Source organism: Myotis yumanensis, unplaced genomic scaffold (genome assembly GCF_028538775.1).
Source record: "Myotis yumanensis isolate MYYU_CA2020_CCGP unplaced genomic scaffold, mMyoYum1.0.hap1 SCAF_1, whole genome shotgun sequence".
Taxonomy (NCBI): domain Eukaryota; kingdom Metazoa; phylum Chordata; class Mammalia; order Chiroptera; family Vespertilionidae; genus Myotis; species Myotis yumanensis.
This window is the reverse complement of record NW_027223752.1, coordinates 134,088,659-134,106,633: the sequence shown is the minus strand read 5'-3', so window position 1 is coordinate 134,106,633 and position 17,975 is coordinate 134,088,659. Positions and strand designations below refer to the sequence as shown.

Below are 17,975 nucleotides of genomic sequence, written 5' to 3'. Positions count from 1 at the left end.
TTCCTACATCTCTCATGCACCCAGAGCTTCACTCAGCCAGGTACTATATTTGCTAAATGGCCCTGCTCTGTTAATATGACAACTGGACGAAAGAATGTCACCTTTTATGCTCTTCCCCGTGCCTCCTCTCTGCCCAACACACCTTATCCTCCACCCCTTCATCTCCTAAGAACTTCTCTCCTCTCCGAGGTTCCTCTTAACAGCCTTCCCTCTCCTGCTCAAACTGAATGGACCTTATCTGTCTTCCCCACACCTAACACAGTCTTGTAATTATTGCATTGCAGAATTGGTGCTTGGTATACTAGTATATACTAGTACATGTCTTTACATCTTTGTGCTTAACAAAGTGTCTGGCATATAAGAAGTGTTAGGGAGTAAATTGTGTCCCCACCCCCAAATTCATATGTTGAAACTCCAACCCTCAATGTGACTATTTGGAGATAGGGCCTTTAGAGAGATGATTAAGGTTAAATGAGATCATAAGGGCAAGGGCCTAATCCAGTAGGACTGGTGACCTTTTAAGAAGAGGAAGAGACACCAGAGATTTCACTCAGCCTGCATACACACAGAGAAGAAGCCATGTGAGGGCACAGCTTCTAGTAGAAAGCTGCCATCTGCAAGCCAGGAAGAGGTCTCACCAGAAACCAACCCTGCCAGCACCTTGATCTTGGACTTCCAGCCTCCAGAACTATGACAACATAAATTTCTGTTGTTTAAACCACTGTTATGGGAGCCCAAGAAGACTAATAACTAGATGCACATTAGCCTCTAGTTCTAATCTTAGAAAAGCACTAACCTATCAATGAGCCTGTAATGTCCCCTCAAAGCAGCCTGGACAAACTTCTATGATGCCAGCACAGTGGACAGTGTCTGGATATGGTAAGTGACCACACACCCTTTTCCCTATCCCATGAGAGAAATAGAAACATGCTGCTTATTCCATAGTCTGAGGTATAAATGTCCATAGGCTCTCAGCCATGGCCCTTCTCTTGTATAGGGAACAATAATTTCTCTTAAACCAAAAACAATAAGAGATCAAACATTACTTTGAACTTCTTACATCAAAGCTTCATTAAGAGGCAGGACACCAACACTCATTTATTAAATCCACTGTTTGGGGGCTGAATATTTCACATTCTTTAGGAATCTTAGAGGAGTTTTGATCTATGAAGGATTAAGTATCCAATTAGGTTTGAGGTCCCTGGGGTCACTGTGGGTAGACCCCAGAAATAAGAACTTCATGGTTATAGACTACAGTGGTATTTATTTTTATATACATACCATCTACCAACAGTGCCTGGAACATAAATGCATGATAGATGTTTGTTGAATGAATAAGCCTGGATTTTTAGGGCACAGCTAGACTCTTCATGGTTATGCCAAGTGACACCAAACTCTCAGCCTGAGTCTCATGTCCTGTAGATTTTATATTATGCTTGTGGACAGGGCTCCAGGAAAAAGGTAGGGTGAGCCAGTGGCCCAGGCACCTAGTGCTCTACATGGGTCTCTGCTCCTGGGCTAACACTTTATGAGGTGTGTGGAGGGCTTTTGTGATTTGCCTTCTCCAAATACAAAACAAAGAAAATACTGCTCTGAATAATTTTTTGAGTCACTTAACTGATCACTGATGGTAGATTCTCTAGTCTCACATTACTGGAAAATATGCATGATAATTTTCCATCCTATAATACCCACAAGATTACTCATATACTCTGCTTTAGCATCACCCTTTAGCTTTGACATCTGGGGGCCTTTAAATTCATTCCTAAGGAAAACTGAAGAAAGCAGAGATGAACATTAGGGGACATAAACTGGAGCAAAGAAAATCAATTTGGAATGTTGTTTTTTTAATGTCCTACTTTGGTCGTTTTCCCAATGCACAATCTTCACTTTGTTTTTTGCCCTAACCATCATCCTGAAGAGCTCCAAAGAAATGAAACAAAGCTCTAGAGAAGGAAATTTATTTCTATGTGAATATTCTTTTGTATCTTAAATTGTGCACTGCATACATGGAATTTGAATAATCATGCAAAAATATATAAAGTTTTAATTTTAAAATCATATTTTAAGTCATGTTCTTTAATATCTGTATTAGTTATCTTTTACTGTATAACAAATCACCTCAAAGGGTAATGGCTTGAAATAAGAACTAATGATTTGCTCACAATGCTGTGGGTTGGCAATTTGGGTAAGGCTAAGTCATGGCAGTTCATTTTTGCTTCATTTGGTCTCAGCTAAGCTCTATCGTGCATCTGCAGTCAGTTGGGAGGTCAACTAGGGACCAGCTTGTCCTGGGTAGCCTCAAAGTCCAGATGTTAACTGGAGCTATTTGCTTGGCTGCCTCAGATGCCCCTCACACAGCTCTCAACTGACTCACTATGATCTCTTCACAGGGCAGCTGGGCCCAAGAGGGTGAAAGAGGAAGCTGTAAGGCCTCATGAGATCTAGCCCCAAGATCATTCTGTTGCATTCCACCACTCAAAAATATCACAGAGCCAGCCCAAATCCAAGGTTTGGAAAAATGAACTCTACCCCTCAGTGGTAGAAGAGGTAATCATATTACAAAGGGACAGAAGTACTGAAATAGGGGGAATTTTGTGGCCATCTTTGCAAATAATCTTCCCCTGAATCAGTTGTAGAACTACACAAAAGAGGATAACCATGACAGGTGATAACAGTAGTCTCAAGGGAAACCATTCCGATTATAAACAAGCCAAAAGTCCTTTCTGATTGAACATAATAAAACCCACAATAGATTCAATAAAGAACTAAGGCTTTAGGTCTCTAAAGAAGCTAAGATTGACCAGATTCTAAATGGGTGTATTATTTATTGCTGCATAACTAGTTAACATATATTAGCTTATCCTTGCTTTAGTTCACACACTCCCTGGTGGTGTTCTTTGCTCAAGACCCCCAAAACAGAAATCAAGATCTCGGCAGAACTCACAGCTCAACTCATGTGGAGCTTGAGGTCCTGCTGGCTGAATTCAGTTCCTCGTGGTTGTAGGACTGAAGCCTCTGTTTCCTTATTGACTGTCAACTAGGAGCCATTTTCAGCTCCTAAAGGCTGTCCACATACCTTACCATGTGGCCCTCTCCATCATCAAGTCAGCAATGGCTCAAGAAATCTTCCTGGTGCTCCCAACCTCCACCTCCCTGGGTCTATGCTTCTAGACCGTGATTTACAGTGTTCACATGGTTAGGTAAGGCCCACTCAGATCATCTATCTTAAGTAACTAATTTGAGAACTTACATTTGCAAAATCCCTGCACAGTAGTACCTAATTATTGTATTATTGAATAATTGGGAGAAGGTGTGTATAACATGGAGGACCAGAAATCTTGGAGCCTATCTTAGAATTCTGCCCACATCATCAGGAATATAGATAGATGGATAGGCACATAGACAGACAGATGTTCCTTAATATAAAACATATAATGTGAGGGCAGCCAGAAGATGGGAGCATTAGGGAGATATCCCATACAAGTTTATCAGTTACTTAGGTAAACCAGAAGCCAGGTAGAAGAAAGAATTCTGATTAGGTAATAGCCTAGCTCCCTCCCATACAGCTCAATAGATAGTAAGTTTTCATTAAATCCTGATGACTTGATTACTGAAAAAATAAAGACAAAGTTAAGAATATTAGCTAATTTTATCACCTAAGTAGCAAAATATGAATATAATAGCATTCCCTTTATTTTGCTTAGTTTGCACTGTTGTTCCATGGTAACACAATGTTCTAATGTTTCTGTTGCTGCCCAATACTTTTCAATGGAGAGACTCACAGAACTCATTTGTAGAAAATTTTTGTCAAAAGGTGTATGGCTTGCCAAATAAATATAGTATGTACCTTTTAAAATTAGTAGTACTTAGAAAGGATCAAAATTATATAACCAAATCAAGAAGAATGTGCTATAAGTGAGATCCTGAGCTGTTATGTTAAAATACTGGTAGTCTCTTTGCATGAGCATTCATGAGCAAAGGAATGGGATAATTTCATTAAATATGCTAATAACACCAATAATAAAAATGAATATCCTCCCCTTTAATAGTTATCTTCTACAACATGTTTTGCAAACCCAACATCAGTGGTAGAGTTCATAATGTAACTGAACACTAATGTTTCAATCTAGACAGTTGAAAGTTTAGGAGTTTTAATTTCAATGTGTTCCCTAAAATGCTTAATTTAGTTTTAACAAAACACTTGCTCTTTGTTATTCATAATTTTAAAATCAAAGGGACTCTATAAAATGGTGATTCAAATGTGTAACTAAATATTACCTAAGAATCAAAAGAAACAGCTGTTAGTCACATAAACAACTATTAAATGATGCAAAGACCTAAGTTTTATGTCTTATTCTTTACATAAATCAGAAACCAGAAAGAAAGGATTTCCTGAGAGTCTTCCTGTATATTAAAACTAAAATTTCCAAAAAGCAGAGAAGGGGAAAAACACTGAAACTCTCATCCTGTTAAAAATATTAAGATATCTTAATAGTAGATAATAATGAGTAAACACACCATCTCTGCATTTAAGCATAATAAAGACAATTTCTGTGTTTCCTAATTCAAATAACTAACATATAAAACCAATGGCCAATTCACTGAGAACATTCTAGATTTTGCTCAAACATTTTATTCTTCTTTCTGCTATACATTCCAGATACACACATTTCTATTAACAGGAAGTATCCCTTAAAACTCTTGTATTGGTAGTACCTAGTTCAGTGATGGTGAACCTTTTGAGCTCGGTGTGTCAGCATTTTGAAAAACCCTAACTTAACTCTGGTGCCGTGTCACATATAGAAATTTTTTGATATTTGCAACCATAGTAAAAAAAAAGATTTGTATTTTTGATATTTATTTTATATATTTAAATGCAATTTAACAAAGAAAAATCAACCAAAAAAATGAGTTCATGTGTCACCTCTGACACGTGTGTCATAGGTTTGCCATCACAGACCTAGTTGAATGCCATTTATATATACTCATCTACCTTTTAAATGATGCCTTAAATTAGTTTATGGAGTATTGAAATGTAGACTAACCTGGGGTAAAAGAGATCTCAATCCTGGCTCTGCTCCTGGCACTGCAATCCTAATTCTGTGACTTTGGACAAGATATTTAATTCACTGTTTCCTCTGGGTTTAATTCTTAATGATTCTATAGTAAGATATAGACATAATCTTCCATATAAAAATTGCAACACTCTAGTATACATATATACGTATACACACATGTATATATACAAAGGTGTGTGTGTGTATACATATATATATCTATAATAATAAAAGGGTAATATGCTAATTAGACCAGACATCTTCCAAACGTCCAGACATCCTTCCTGACGAAGCCTGGGCCCAAGGGAAGCCATCCCAGGTCCCACGTACCTGCAGGTGGCCCGAGGGAAGTCAGCCTAGATCCTGACTGCCTGTGAGGGTGGTGGGAGGAGGGAAGCAGCCCGGATCCCGGGTGCCCGAGGAAAGCCAGTGCCAGCAGCCAGGGGAAGGAAGGCCTACTCTTGCATGAATTTTTATGCATTGTGCCTCTAGTCTATACTAATAAAAGGGTAATATGCTAATTAGACAAGACATCTTCCAGATGTTCTTCCAGACAAAGCCATGGTGGCAGCGGCAGAGGCAGAGGTGGTTAGGGGCAATCAGGCTGGCAGGGGAGAGCAGTTAGGAACAATCAGGCCAGCAGGGGAGGGCAGTTAGGAGCAATCGGGCCAGTAAGGGGGGGGGGGGCAGTTAGGGGTGATCAGGCTGGCAGGGGGGGCTGTTAGGGGGTGATCAGGCCAGCAGGAGGGGGAAGTTAGGGGGTGATTAGGCCAGTGGGGGGGAGGGGCAGTTAAGGGATGATCAGGCAGGCAGGCAGGCGAACAGTTAGGAGCCAGCAGTCCTGGATTGTAAGTGGGATGTCCGACTGCCTAAACTGGCATCGGACATCCCCCAAGGGATCCCAGATTGGAGAGGGTGCAGGCCAGGCTGAGGGACCCCCCCCCCTTGTGCACGAATTTCATGCACCAGGCCTCTAGTCTATACTAATAAAAGGGTAATATGCTAATTAGACCAGACATCTTTCGTACATCCTTCCAGACAAAACCATGTTGGCAGGGCCGAGGCAGTTAGCGTGATCAGGCTGGCAGGGGAGAGCAGTTAGGGAGATCAAGCCAGCAGGGGAGGGCAGTTAGGGGTGACCAGACTGGCAAGCAAAGAGGTTAGGGGTGATCAGGCAGGCAGGCAGGCAGAGGCGGTTAAGAGTGATCAGGCCAGCAGGGGAACAGTTAGGGGCATGAGGCAGGCAGGCAGAGTGGTTAGGGGTGATCAGGCAGGCAGGCAGTTGAGTGGTTAGGAGCCAGTGGTCCTGAATTGCAAGAAGGTGCAGGTTGGGCTGAAGGACTCCCCCTGCCCCTGTGCACAAATTTCATGCACCGGGCCTCTAGTAATAATAATATTAAAAGCATAATATGCTAATTAGACCAGGCAGCCGAACAACCTTCCAGACGACCTTCTGGATGAAGCCAGGGCTGTGAGGGCTGAGCCCCTTTCACAAATTTTGTGCATCAGGCCTCTAATATATATATAAAAGTTATAGTACTGATAGTGTTTCTGTTGCTGGCCAGGCTTGGCTAGAAAGGAGGCCTGTTCAATCCACTTTGACTTTCCAAGTAAAGTCCAAACTGCAGTTAAAGTTAAATCTTGCCAGAGAAAGTTTGCTTATTAACTTTGCTTAGAGAACTGTATCAGCAGACATTGAAGTCCAAATTACTGGGCTTGAGTGGTAACATTCTTCTATTTGTTCTGCCCAATCTTAACATGAATTAAAAGTCTACTTAATGTTAGCTTTAGCTAGATAATGTTAATATGAATAAAAATTTGCACCTTATAAGGAGAAAGAATGAATGAGAAAAGGCTGATTCTACTGGGGAATCTGAAGGCAATTTCTGGAGATGTTTATAATCCTCTGCATTCACCTCACAGACAGCCACTGTCCTTGCTCAAACAACCTGCCTTATCCTAGTTCGAACTTGCTCTGATGACCTCCCTTTTGCAAGTCAACAGCTGAGATACATAGCAGGGAAGGGTACTTTGACACACGCACCTGCTTTCCCCAGATCATTTCTGTCTACAACAACTGCTTAAGCCATCTGCTATCATCTACATCAGCACATGAAGCACTACTTAAAAGGGTAAAAGAAGGAAAAAATACAAAAGTGTTATGGAAATTATCTTTTTTTAAAGATAAAATTGACAAAGTTCTGTCCAAAATGATGAGAGATAGAGACAGACACAGAGTAGAACAAGTACAATAATATTAGAAATAAAAATGCAGACATAACTATAGATACTCAAAGGCTAAGAAGAGAGTATGAAAACAAACTATGAACAATAACAATTTTATTTGAAAATCTAGATGAAACAGGGAAAGTCCTAGAAAAAGACAACTTCTTAAACCTGACTCAGGATGAAATAGGAAAATGGAATGTTTCAGAAATTTTCAATAAATTGGATCAACAATTAAAATTTTCTCATAGAAGAAGAACCTAGTACTATGGATTTTGGTTTTAAGAATGATTTGCTAATGGCAATTCTTAGCTTGGCTAGAGATATTTTTAATCTTTTTTATTAGAGAGACAGTTTATCAACATGACTAACAGAACGCAGAACTTCTCTTTTCACTCTTCACTTCCCTACTTATCCGTATGCCCCGTTTCAAGAAGACCCCTAATAATCTTGGTCCCACAACTTTAAGATAATCTTAATTTCCTCTCTCATGCTCCAGATCCACTTAGGTCATTAAAACAAGCCATTACTTGCTCTGTCATTTCTGTCATATCTATATTTTCCTCTCCACCTCTATCAAGTTCTGCCTGAACCACAGATACTTAATCCTCCTTGATTGGACATCCACTGGAAGGAATGCTGCTTTCCTTCCAAATACCCACACACCAGCAGGCCACATCCACCAGGCTAATCCAGTACAAACTGTACAATTCTTCTCTCCTCAGATCCAGAGCAGTGGCTTTTCTTATTAAAATTCAAAATTACTTCTTCCTTTCAAAAATGGTTTCCTTAAAGATAAAACTACCATATGATCCAACATTCCTTCTTCTGGGTTTGTACCCAAAAGAAATTAAATCAGTACTTCTCGAGATATCAGTACTATCTCCTCATTGCAGAGTTATTCACAAAATCTAAGACATGGAAACAACTTAGTGTCGTCCCTCAATGGATGAATGGGTAAAGAAATTGTGCTATGTATATGCAATGGAATATTATCCAGCCATTTACAACATCATGGATGAAGGACATTATGCTAATGAAATAAGCCAAACACAAAAAGAAAAGAACTGCTTGATCCTCACTTATAAGTAGAATCTAAAAAATTTTGACTACACAGAAGCAGAGAGTAGAATCGTGTTTACCAGGGATGGGGAGGTAGGGAAAATGGGGAGATGTTATAGTTATATAGGATGAATAAGTCTGGAGATCTAATGTATAGCATGATGACTATAGTTATCAATACTGTATTGTACACTGGAAACTTGTTAAGAGAGTAGATTTTAGGCACTCTCACTACACACACAAAAAATGATAATTATATAAGCAAATGATATGTTAATTAGCTTGGCTGTAGTAATCATTTTGCTATGTAGTATGTACTTCAAATATAACCATTTTTATTTTAAAAATTATTTTCTTTCTCCCTAAACAGTTTTCCTAAGGAGCCAATGCTAATTAATTCAACCGAGCTAAATTTATACAGGCTGTGGAAATTTACTCTTATAGAATAATTCATTTTCTCATGAATTATAGTTGCTGATCAGAATTATTATTTTGAAAAAAGAACTTTACACATCTTCATAAATATTAGTGTTGTAAGGATTTGGAAAGAGCTAGGTCTTAAATATTATTTATGAATAATATAAAAATAAATGTCTAGATAATTATTGCCTAATTAGCTGTTTTCTTTTTATATTTAGTATGAAAATAGATAAGCCAAGTTATGAAAGACTCTGAATAGTTCTTTTTTCATGAAATTTTTTAACTGCTATACAATTCTAGATAATAAATTTAATTCAATTTCTGATTTTTCCACCTTCTCAAAATACAAATGAATTCTAAAATGAAACCTTCAGTAATCTATAAAGTGACATGTGGATTTGGAATTAATGTGTTCTTTTATCATATTTATTTATTTAACTCTGCTTAATCTTAATTATGTTAATATAATAGAGCTCTTCTTTGCATAATGCTATAGAATTTCTTCTTTTTTTTTCTTTTTGGTTAATCCTCACCTGAGGATATTTTTTCCATTGCTTTTCAGAGAGAGCAGAAGTGAAGGAGAGAGAGAAAGAAAGAAAACATCAATGTGAGAGAGACATATTGACCAGTTGCCTCCCCGCACAGACCCCTGACCGGGGGCGGGGAGTGAACTTGCAACTCAGGTACATGCCCTTGACCAGGAATCAAACCAGAGACCCTTCCTTGTGTGGACTAATGCACTAACCACTGAGAAACATGGGCCACGGCAATGCTATGGATTTTCAAGGGAAGAGTTTACCAGGTAAATATGAAGATGCTGCATAGGTGTGAATAGGACAACTAAATGGTACTAGTAAATATTTATCCAATGCTGCTGCTTTTGTGTTGCTATATTTTTTCTTGCTTTTTTTGACTTTTAATTTTATTTTATATTGGTTTCAGATGTACCACTTAGTGGTTAGACAGTCATTTACTTTACATAGTGTTCCCCTCTATATTTCCAGTACCCCACCTGTAAAAAAGCTGTGGTACATGCATATAATGGAATATTACTTGGCCATAAAAAAGAATAAAATCTTACTATTTGAGACATCATGGATGGATCTAGATACTATTATGCTCAGTCAGAGAAAGGCAAATATAATTCTTACTTATTTATGAGCAAGGTATGACTACCAATAATGGGGGGAAATCAAATTTTTCATGTTATGGAGAAGTCATCAAATCACATAATTAAAAATGCCTTAGGAGAGCAATGCCATGCCTGGTATAAGATAAGGAATGGTTGCTTTGCCAATCAGAGGGCCAAATATTATGATTAGGTTCACAGTCCAACTGATGTGAGTTAGTGTCCTATATCTCCTGCTTATGAGCTGAATAACCTTGGTTAAGTTGTTCAACTTCCTGAAGACTCCGTTTTCTCATCAGTAAAATTGGGATTTACTTATTTATTTAACAAGTGTTTCTCCAGTACATTCTTTGTTCCAGGCACTATTCTAGTTTCTAAGAATACAACAGTGAACGACACAGAAAAAAATTACTGCCATTATGTATATTTTAGACTCAAACAGGAAAGGAAGAAAGGAAGGAAGGAGAAGAAAAACAAAAAAGCATATAGTTTGTCAGAGAGCCTTCATTATTGCTATGCTATAGAAAAATAATAATAAAGCTGGGAAAGGGATAGAAATGGTGGCAGGAATTTGTAATTTTAAATAGAGTGGCAAGGCAAGGTCTCTGAGAAAGTGACGTTGAGCAAGCACCTGAAGGACGTGAGGCAGCTCCTTGTACAGGCATCTGGAGGGCAAGCTCTCTGAGCAGCTAGCATAGCAAGAGCAGAGGTCTTAAGGCTGGCACACATGACAAATTCAAGGCACAGCAAGGGTCCAGCATGGCCGAGAGCATGAGCAGGAAATATGGTAGATGATGGGGTCAGAGAGTCAGGGAGGGAAGGCAAGACAGATCAATAAGCCCTGTAAACTACTGTAGGGAGTCTGGCTTTTACTCTGAGCAAGCTGGGAAGCCACCAGAGTCTTTGGGACAGAGGAAAGACCTGGTCTGATGTACATTTTAACTGGATCACCTGGTAGCTGGGTTGAAAATAGATTCTAGGAGAACAAAGGTAGACTCAGAAAGAACACTGAGAAGGCTGTTGCACTGATCCAGGAGAGAGAGTGTGGTGCTTTGAACAAGAGTGATAAGAAACAATTACATTGTGGATATTTTGAAGGTAGAACCAACAACAGGATTTGCAACTGGATTAGATATGGAATGAGAGAAAAAGAGTCAAAGGTGACTCCAAAGTCTTAGGCCTGAGGATCTGGAAGGATGGATTCCTTTTTCTGAGAAGGAGGAGGCTATGAGAGGAACTGCTTATAGAGAGAACAGGAGTTCAGTTTTGAGTATGTTGAGTCTGAGGTGCCCTTTGTGATCCAAATGAAGGTATCAAGTAAGTAGTTGGAGATGAGTCTAGAGTTAAGAGGAGAGGTCCCGTTGGAGCTAGAAAGTTAGGAGTCATCAGGGGGTATATGATACTGAATGCCAGGAGGCTGCATATATCACCAAATAAGTGACTGAAATTGGGCCGTGGGTTATTCTAACAGAGAAGTCAGGGCGATGAGTGAAAACTAGAAAAATAGACTGAGAATGAATAGCCAGTGAAAGAATGAAAACCAAGAGAGTATGGGTCCTTGAGGCTAAGTAGGTCCTTTGTTTCAAGGAGAAGAGAGTGGCTCACTGTCTCTCACAGGTCCAGTGAGATGGGAACTGAGAGTTGAATGTTGGATTTACCCACTAGAACAGTGGTCGGCAAACCGCGGCTCGCGAGCCACATGCGGCTCTTTGGCCCCTTGAGTGTGGCTCTTCCACAAAATACCATGTGCGGGCGTGCACGTAAAGTGCGATTAAAACCTCGTGGCCCATGCGCAGAAGTCGGTTTTCGGCCTGGGCGAGTCTATTTTGAAGAAGTGGTGTTAGAAGAAGTGGGAGATGGACATATAGAGAGGATGAATGAAAGGAGATAGACAAAACAAGTATACAAGACAAGTGTGGATGTGAGAGTTGGAAGGGGTCGACCTCAGCGAAAGTACCTCAATCAGATTGAGGACGTTTTTAGCAAAGGCCAGCTTAGGAGTACCCTAATTAAGTTAATAACAATGTACCTACCTATATAGTTTAAGTTTAAAAAATTTGGCTCTCAAAAGAAATTTCAATCGTTGTACTGTTGATATTTGGCTCTGTTGACTAATGAGTTTGCCGACCACTGCACTAGAATGTCCCTCATGGAGCAGCAGGGATGGAAACCTGGCTGGAACAGTTCCAAGAAAGAATGGAAGGAGAGGTACTGGAGGCAGCTGGTCTAGTAAACTTTTTCTAGAACAGGAAATGAAAGAGAAGATAGAGCCAAGAAAGGTTCTCTTTCATTGTTTTGTTTGGTTTTTAAAGTGGAAAATATCAATGGCATGTTGAGATCTGTGTTTAATTCTTGTTAGATTTTTTCTAAGCTGATGGCAATGATCCTTTACAAGAGAAGTAATGATTAACCTTACTGGCCTTTTAAACATGAAACCCAGACCTGGATAAACTGAACACTCTGCTCCAGCCAATTTTCCTCCCTTTGACATGAACACACTTGCTCCCACCTCTGAATGCTGTTAATGCCATTCCCTCTGGCAGGAATGCTGTTCCTCTTCCTTTTTAAACAGATTCAAATTCTAACCATATATTAAGGTTCAGCTCAAGTTCTACTTCCATCAGCAGGCTTTCCCTAACTTTTGTAATCTAGATTGATTGCTTCCTTTATTTTACTTTTATAACACTTAGTATTTGTAAGACACTTTCAAGTATCTCTGTGTGCAAAGGAATGAGCTAGATATGGGAGGCGAATAAGTTAAATAAGAAGCACAGTGTCCATGCTCAGGAAGCTAACAAACTTGCTATCTGTTGTGCGTTATAATATTTTGTACATATCTTTTCCCCCTAATTACCTTGTAAATCTTGAAGGCAGGCGAGAATTAGTGCTTTCATTTTCTCAGTGTTCAGCACAATGAGAGCGCCATTAGTATGATAAAGTTATTTTAATTATTTAAAATATTACTTCCGAATTATATGAAATAATTACTCCCCAAACCTTAGCTTAATAGTTTATTTCTTCAAACATTTTTATAACAGTGATTTTAAGTCTTTCTAAAAGATGTTAGATATTTCCCTGATGTGTTTTATAAAGGTCCTTAAAGATGATATTTTCAAAAATGATTCTGATCTCCTTGTGGGAGGCAGAACTGGGCATCTTTATTGGGGACTTCGATAAAGCTGAACTTAGGGCATATTGCACATTTGCTGCAATAACTGTTCTTAAGACTCAGTTTTATATATAGAAAAATAATCTGATAAGCACTTCTATGGAGTGATTGGAAACTTGTGTTTCAAAAAATATCAAAGCAAATGAAAAGACAAGAGGCATTGTCTTAACTGAGATTTTCACAATTCCCAGTGCTTTCCTGATGACACAGAGTAAGCCACAGTGACTACTATTGAGGTAGGAAATGTGAATATGCATGTGCTGAAATCACACCAAGAAGATGCTACAGGGTATTGTTCCTCGCCTTGATCGGCCTGGTATAATAAAACAGTGCATGGATCCAGTGAGTGTACTGTTGGCAAGTTTTTGGCAGATTTTTCTCCTAGGCTTATTGAAGAACACAAAACTTTATTAAATGAAAGCAGCAATAATGAAAGATACATGTGAGTCCCTTATAATTGTCAGTTAAAGAGAGTGAGGAGTAGGAAAAATAAAGTAAAATAAGATAAGCAGGTGAGCAGATGAAAGCAAGAGGAGGATGAGAAGGAAGTGGAGGGGGAGCTATAAGAGAAAAAAGACAGAAGAAGGAAGACAGAGAGGAAGAACTGACTGGGGACAAGAAGGGGACAGGAGGCAGAAGAGGAAATAAAAAGGCTGAGAAGGAAAAGGAAGTTAGCAGGGAGAAAGACATTGGATATTTTAAGATATTCTTTTTAAAGGTCATGCCCTGGTTTTTACTGTGAATTAAAGATTCAGGAAACAAACCTTCCTGTTTCATGTGTGTGATTCTTGTTATGTTCCTCATAAGCGCTTGTTGTGTATTAAGATAAGGGTATCTGCAAAGAGAAGGGGGTTGCATCTAAAGGCTGGGCCCTTTCCTCGAAGAAGATACATGTCTTTTACACTTGAAAAAGGAAGTGAGAGAGAGAGAGAGCCTTGGTCTTGCTCAAGAAGGACTCGATCCATGCAAGAGACATAGTCTACATAAAAGGTATACAATAATATCATTTAACATAACATTGTATGTTCTGTCATTTGAAGCTTAATATATCATAATTTCACAACTGATGGCTTCTTCAAATTGAAACATGGAAGCACAGGGTGGGGAAAAACAGGTTTACAGTTGTGGGTACTCTAAATAGAGTTTATTCTTGTATGATTATTTCTTAATTATTATATTGTTTTCCATATGAACAACTGTGAACCTACTTTTGCTCCATCCTGTACACAGTTATCTGTATTTGAGTTCAGATAAAAGTAGAGTGCTAAATCCAAAGCCAGGACAGATGAAAAACCAAGACAAGTTGTCCTGGTAGGGAAGGTATAACACAGCCATGTCTGGGGAAGGTCTGTCAGGAGAATAGACAGAAGAAGTAGGGAACATTCAGGTAGATGCCAAAGAAATAGTATCTACCTGGCTGCGGGTCTCATTGCTGCTCACCATTTAGGTTTTCTAAGTCTCAGGTTGTCTTAAGGGCTACTCCCTGTAATTATCAGAAGGCCATTCCCCCAAAGTATGGACCCTGACTCTTTAAAGATTTCCTTTCTTGATTCCCAGGTGGGGGAAGCTATGCTGACGTTTACTAATTCCAATTAACCTTAATATGTCTAACAATCTTTGCTAGAAACCTTAATTCCTCAAATTATAATAGTTTATATATAGTTGACCCTTGAACAAACAACATGGGTTTGAACTTTATAGATCTATTTATATGTGAATTTTTTCAATAAATACCTATACTGTTCTATCCATGGTTGGGAGACTTCAGATATGGAGGGCTGACTGTATGCATTGTTCGACACTATTTTATATAAGGGACTTTGTGATCCATGGATTTTGTGATCTGTGAAGGGTCCTGGGACAACTTTGTGCAGATACAAAGGAACTGCTAAGTTTCAGCAGCTCTTACCTCCTCGCCCCCATTGTTCAAGGGTCAACTCTACAGATTGCTTGTAGTGAGATCTCAAGAGTCTTGGGTCCTACTTTTTTTAAGTACTTTTGATTTTCAAATTGCAGTACATAGAATTTGTGTAAAAGTCCATTTTATTGAGGTAAAATTTACTCTTTGTAATTAATGTACAGATCTATGAATTTTGACAAAGGTATACAGCTGTATAATCACCACCACAACTAAGATAGAGAATATTTCCATCACCTGGAAAAGTTGCCTGTTGCTCCTTTGTGATCAGTACTCTCCTCCCACCTCTAGTCCCTACAACTACTCCTCTGATTTTTATCTATAGTTTTTACTTTTCCAGAATGCTGAACAAATGGTATTATATGCTTTTTATTCTTTTCTACATAGTTTTTTTTTTCACTTAACATAATACTTTGAGATTCATCCATGTTCTAGGACATATAAGTAGTTTGGTTATTTTATTGCCAAGAAGTATTCCATTGTACAGATATGCCACAATGTATCCATTTACAGTTGCTGAATGTTTAGAATCTTTCTAGTTTTGGGTGACTATGAATAAAGTTGCTATAAACATCTCATAGAGGTCTTTAGAAGCACCCACATGTTCATTTCTCCTGGGTAAATACCTAGGAGTGCGATCATTGTTTTATATGATGCTATGAGTTGAATTGTGCTCCCCAAAAAGAACAGGTTGAAGTCCTCATCCCCAGAATGTAATCTTATTTGGAAATAAAGTGATTCCCATGTAATTGATTGATGAGATCATATTGGAGTAAGGTGAGTCCTTAATCTAATATGACTGGTGTCCTCATAAGAAGAGGGGAAGAGACACAAAAGCAGAGATACACAAGAACAGTGGTCGGCAAACCTCGGCTCTCGAGCCACATGCGGCTCTTTGGCCCCTTGAGTGTGACTCTTCCACAAAATACCATGTGCGGGCGCGCACGTATAGTGCGATTGAAACTTCGTGGCCCATGCGCAGAAGTCGGTTTTCGGCCTGGGCGAGTCTATTTTGAAGAAGTGGCGTTAGAAGAAGTGGGGGGTGTTGGTCGGTCAGGCGACGGGAGACTCGGCGCAGGCGGGATTCGGGATACAATACCCAGCGTGGGGGAGGTACATTGTTTTGAGGTATGTTCACTGAGGTCGACCCCTTCCAACTCTCCCATCTACATTCGTCTCTCTGAAACAAGTATACAAGACGAGTGTGGATGGGAGAGTTTGGAGGGGTCGAACTCAGCGAACATACCTCAATCAGATTGAGGATGTTTTTAGCAAAGGCCAGCTTAGGAGTACCCTAATTAAGTTAATAACAATGTACCTACCTATATAGTTTAAGTTTAAAAAATGTGGCTCTCAAAAGAAATTTCAATCGTTGTACTGTTGATATTTGGCTCTGTTGACTAATGAGTCGACCACTGCACAAGAAGAATATGGCCATGTGACAACAGAAGCAAAGATTGGAGTGATGCATCAAGGAATGCTAAGAATTTCTGGCAATAAATGTGGGTCTATTTCTGGACTTTTTATTCTTTTTTTTTTTTAATATATTTTATTGATTTTTTACAGAGAGGAAGGGAGAAAGATAGAGAGTTAGAAACATTGATGAGAGAGAAACATCGATCAGCTGCCTCCTGCACATCTCCTACTGGGGTTGTGCCTGCAACCCAGGTACATGCCCTTGACCGGAATCGAACCTGGGACCTTTCAGTCCGCAGGCCGACGCTCTATCCACTGAGCCAAACCGGTTTTGGCGACTTTTTATTCTTTTTCATGTGTAAATATATCTATCTTTTCATCAACACCACACAATATTACTTGTTTTGCTTTATATAGTACAGTTGTCCCCCATATAGAGACTATATTCCAAGACCCCCAATGGATGCCTGAAACCTTGGATAGTGCCAACTCTCTATATTCTATGTGTTTCCCTATACATACATATCTTTTCACTTAAAGGAAGCACTTTATGTCTCCTCTTCAGCTTATCTGAATTGCCAGCATCATTACTCTGATGCTTTGGGGCCATCATTAAGTAAAATAAGTGTGACTTGAACACAAGTATTTTGATACTGTGACAGTAGATCTGATAACCAAGATGGTTACTAAATGACTAATGTGTGGGGAGCATGAACAGTATGAAAACACTGGACAAAGGGATGACTCAGGTCCTGGGTGGGACAGAGCAGAACATTGTGAGATTTCATCTCACTACTATGAATTTTTTATTTCTGGAATTTTCGGACCGCAGTTGACCAAGGGTAACTGAAACCTCAGAAAGCAAAACTGCATATAAGGGGGATAACTATAGGTCTTACAATCAGGCACTGTGCATCAATCAGCTTTGTTCTTCAAAATTATTTTGGTTCTGCTAAGTCCTTTGCTTTTCCTAGTACACATTTTAGAATCAACATGCCAATTTTTTTTCAAAAGAATTATTGGGATTTTGAGATTGTATTAAACCTATAGGTAATTTGGGGGAGAACTGACATCTTAATACTTAGTCTTTTAAACCATAAGCATGCTATATCTTTCTGTTTATTCAAATCTTACAAATGGTTTGTTACAGTTATCCCTACATATTTCATAGTTTTGATGTTATTGTAAAGGATAAATTTTAAAAATTTAATATCCAGTTATGTATTGTAGTATATAGAGATACAATTGATTTCCATATAGACCTTGTATCCTATGAACTTGATAAATTCTCGTGCTACTTCGAGTAGTTTATTTGAGAGTCCTTTGGGATTTTTAATGTAGATAATCATGTCATTTGCAATAAAGAGAGCTTTATTTCTTAGGTTCACTGTTTGTTTATTTGTTTTTAATTTGGCATTTCTTTCAGGGGACTCCAGGAAAAGAAGGCATATCTACAGCAAATGAGAAGAATCAGATCCAGTTCTATATTTATATGCTGACAAAACCTACATTAAACTGCTGCTTTATTAACTGCATTCATTTTTCAATTTTCTGTGAAACTAACTGCCTGTGTCA

General features: G+C 38.9%; 1 protein-coding gene and 1 long non-coding RNA gene across 2 annotated transcripts in view; one reads left to right on the top strand and one right to left on the bottom strand.

Moving 5' to 3' along the window:
• FAM107B (family with sequence similarity 107 member B) overlaps window positions 1-17,975 on the bottom strand; it is a 257,966-nt gene that overhangs the window by 81,732 nt on the left and 158,259 nt on the right. The gene's annotated exons all lie outside the window — the stretch shown is intronic.
• LOC139005794 (uncharacterized) lies at window positions 57-17,909 on the top strand. The gene is made up of 4 exons (XR_011470705.1): window positions 57-879; window positions 2,394-2,550; window positions 9,331-9,570; window positions 17,827-17,909. It is a non-coding gene; the product is annotated as an uncharacterized lncRNA (long non-coding RNA).